The 3,914-nt window shown below is 41.0% G+C and overlaps 1 pseudogene; it reads right to left on the bottom strand.

The window, feature by feature from the left end:
- Positions 1 to 1,362: 1,362 nt before the first annotated feature.
- Positions 1,363 to 3,597, bottom strand: LOC121788328 (annotated as a pseudogene).
- Positions 3,598 to 3,914: the final 317 nt, after the last annotated feature.

Here is a 3,914-nt window from a genome sequence, read left to right as displayed (position 1 = left end):
GGTCTCAGCATCGGCAAAAGCTGCTCGGCAATACCGAACTGGGAGCCACGACCTCCACTACACGATCTATCTAGTGGTGGACCCATGCAGGCTCTCATGACCTCCACGACATCCACGACATAATTACTGATGATGTAAGCCACTGCCTAGTTAGTGGCCATGCAGGATCTCATGACCTCCATGACCTCCACGACTTAGGGTGGTGATGCAAGCCACGATCTCAGTTCAATATATAAATAGAACTTAGATCTGATAGACCAGGAGGGACTAACTCTAGAGATAAAAGATCATATAGCAAGTCTGTGTTGTAAGCTGTAATCCCAGATCAAGCAATACAATCTTGCCCTCCCTTCTTCCCGTGGACGTAGATTTACTTCAGTAAATCGAACCACGTAAATTCTTTGTGTCGTAGTCTTTATCTTCTACCCGCATTTACAAACATCAGAAATTCGCGGATTCATCACTGATGTAACAAGAGGGGTTTGTGGCTAGGCTATTGTTTATCTAAAACCATCGTGGATGCTCTTACCATCGGAACTTTTTCTTGAAAGGGCCAAATACTATTTGTTCTACTACACGCGACTAGTGTTTATGGAGTTTGTTCTTGGCAGTTTCCCGATCATATTAGTTTTCCTATCAAACCTCAAATCACTATACCGTTATATTAATATAAATTGGATTTAGATTTAATTTAGGAAAAAAATTAATTAACGAAAGGTACCTAGCCTTTAATATTTATCACAACTTTTTTCGATTTATATCTTAATCTTTTTAACTTATCAATTATATCATATACTGTAATTTTTTAATCTATAACAATTTTTACTATGAAAACTTCACTCTAAGGTAGAAATTGTTTCATGACGTATCAAACTATTACTTACTTTTTTTGCCAAAATTACGTTGTACACACAATAATTAATATTAACCTTTTATATTGTTTTTAGTTTTTACTTTTTAGAAATAATTATTTAAAATTTGATTAAATTGATACGAATAAAAAGATTGAATCGATACAAAAAAATAATTGAAGATAAAATTGATAAATTTAAAATATTAAAATAAAAATAAAAATTACTATTTTTAAAAGTTTGAATAAAATTAAAGATAGAGACAAATCAATCATTAACTCAATTAATAATCACCAACAAATAAACTGTAGTCTACGGCAGTACTCCACTCCCTGTATATCTATTCAATCTCTCCCATCATAATCATTCACTGTATTCCTATTTGAAATATCCCAAACTATAAGCCACTTCTTAATTTGAATTATCTTAAAACTCTCGAACTAAATTAGTAACTTGTTATACTAAAATAAGCTTGTTTTATGTTTGTGGAAATAATATATGGAGAAATAAATAAGGCGAAAATAGAAAACCAAATAGATAATTTACATTTTTCGAAGACCATTAAATGTACTACATATGCCTACATCTTTCGCCCTACCATCTTTCTTCTTTGTCCTCCGACTGCATGGTGGCGAGGGCAGCACGAAGATACTGCCGCTCACCAACTCAAGAAACATCGACGATTATAAGATTGAAGTGTGCTTGGAGTCGGAACAATCTTGGCCAGTGTCCTCGGCTCTTTATTTTTCATATCTTTTTGCTTCCCCATTTATTGATCCTTTGCCCGATTGGTGGTGGTGGTGGTGGTGGTGGTGGTGGTGGGCTGGTGCTGCAGAGATTCGTCAAGGTATCCTGTTAGCTGACATGATCGGTTCCTCACAAGCATGGCTGGACAAAAGCTTTGGCTGCCCGTTGGAGGAGACGTGGTTGTGATTTTCAACAAATCTAGGTGATTCTTGTTGGCAGTCTCGGATTGGAAGAGAGGCTATTATCTTGGCTCTAACAAGAGCCATATGGAAGTCCTCGTGATCATTTGGCTTCACGAACACCAGTTCTCCGTTTAGCCTCTCGTTGCCAAGCATTTTCAACCTCCTTCGTTGGAGCTCATCCTTGACTGCCTGAAGGAAATTGCAGAGTACAGCAATAATCAGCAAAAGAAAAGGTCAAGTAGCAATACAAGCATAAATAGTAACATAAGCTAATAGAATCTTCCAATTATGCATATTTTTTGCTAGTTTTTGGAGCAACAAATTCATTCTTAATACATTGATTTGAACAATTTCCCTACCAACCCAACTAGATGAAGTAACAAAAATCCAAATCCACGAAATTGAAGACCAAGAACAGGCAAAATGATTATACATACTAATTCCTCAAATCCATATGATTTGAGAAGCAGAAATGTTAAAGAGTTCCATTAACAATTATCACAGGTTTTGATAAAAGAAACTGACACTGCTAGTGAGGTAATTATCTGCTTAATTATAGAGGAATAACAAATCCTCTGCTACAGAGTTTCAAACAAATTCAGGAAACATGCAATTGATCATTTTCTCAAACAGTTGACAGCCCAGAATTATCAGCAGCACTTCAACAATCTCAAATCATTAAATTATGAAAGCATGCAATCAACTCAACAGCTAAATTAGAGGAAAAACTACAACTAATTGATCATAAAAAACAATTAGAGAGAAAGAGAGATTGATTTTACAGACGAACCTGCAAAACCTTAGAATCAAATTTGGGCAACCCGAGCTGCCCGACAGTGAGGGAGCCGAAGAAAATTCCCCAACAGGGCGGCATCGGGCACGGGCAGCCCCTGGACCAACCCCGCCACCAATCCGCCGAGAAAGCTATCTCCAGCCCCGTCGGATCGACCTGCACGGTAGGAAAGGGGGCAATCCGCTGCTCCGCGTTCCGGTAATAAACCGTGCACCCTTCCTCCCCACTCGTCACCACCACGCAGCACTCCTTCCTCGCCGCCTCCACGCCGACGTACGGCGCCTCGTCCGACGACGCCTTCAGGAACCCGATCCGCGGCACCAGGTGACTGAATCCGGAATCCCTAAGATGCACGAGGCTCACCGTCCCGTCGTCGGGATCGAACGCGCGAATCAGGGCTTGGACGTCGACGAACACGGTGTCGCAGATGTCGAGCATCCTCTCGAGCGTCTCCGGCAGAATTTCCCCGGCAACGCCGACTGCCATCCCGAACTCGAACCGCCGCGAGGCGGGGAGGTCGGAGGGGGCGATCGGGGCGCACGATTCCACCCGCTTCAACACCCGATCGTGCCGCTGCACCTGCGAGGAGAAATGAGCGTGGAACGCCGTCGTTTTGGAAGAGAGGGAGACGGAGGGGGGCCGCGGGACGGAGTAGGCGAAATCGGAGCCGACTTTGGAGACGAAGGTGGAGGAGACGGCGGCACCGTCGAGGACGGCGGAGATGAAGGCGGCGGCGCCGCCGAGAGACTCGGCGAGGACGACGCCATCCTTGAGCAGGACGTCGTGGCAGTAGTTGCCGACGACGAGGCAGGAATTAGGGCATCGATTTTCGATCATTTTTCGGGGGAATTGGAAAATTGGAGGCGTTAGTGAATTGGAAACGCCATTGAAATGCAGAGAGAGGGAAGGGGACAAAAATGGGAGGGGCGATTGGTGGCAACGCGTGGAGGAGACGGGGTAGGGTTTGATGCTTTGAAATGAAGCTAGTATTTGCAATTGCATTCAGATTGAGCGAACATTTGAAAATCTATGATTCTGCTTTTAGTTGCCCGATTTGTTCTCTATTTCCGAATATATGCTCTGATTCACGGTTCTAAACTACCGATTCACGGTTCAACCATTGATTCAACTGTTTTACTGTATCATATATAATTAAATATATATATATATACAAATTTATAATAAAGATATGGTTAAATTTTGATCAAAATATATATTTATAACATTATAATCTAGTGAATTACATCATCTTATTAAACTTAGTTGATAATAAGTATAATGAAATTTTTAATATATACTTAAAATATTAAAACTTATATATATTTATACATATACATATGT

The sequence above is a fragment of the Salvia splendens genome, unplaced genomic scaffold (assembly GCF_004379255.2).
Source record: "Salvia splendens isolate huo1 unplaced genomic scaffold, SspV2 ctg1014, whole genome shotgun sequence".
Classification (NCBI taxonomy): Eukaryota; Viridiplantae; Streptophyta; class Magnoliopsida; order Lamiales; family Lamiaceae; genus Salvia; species Salvia splendens.
This window is presented reverse-complemented; position numbering and strand designations above follow the sequence as displayed.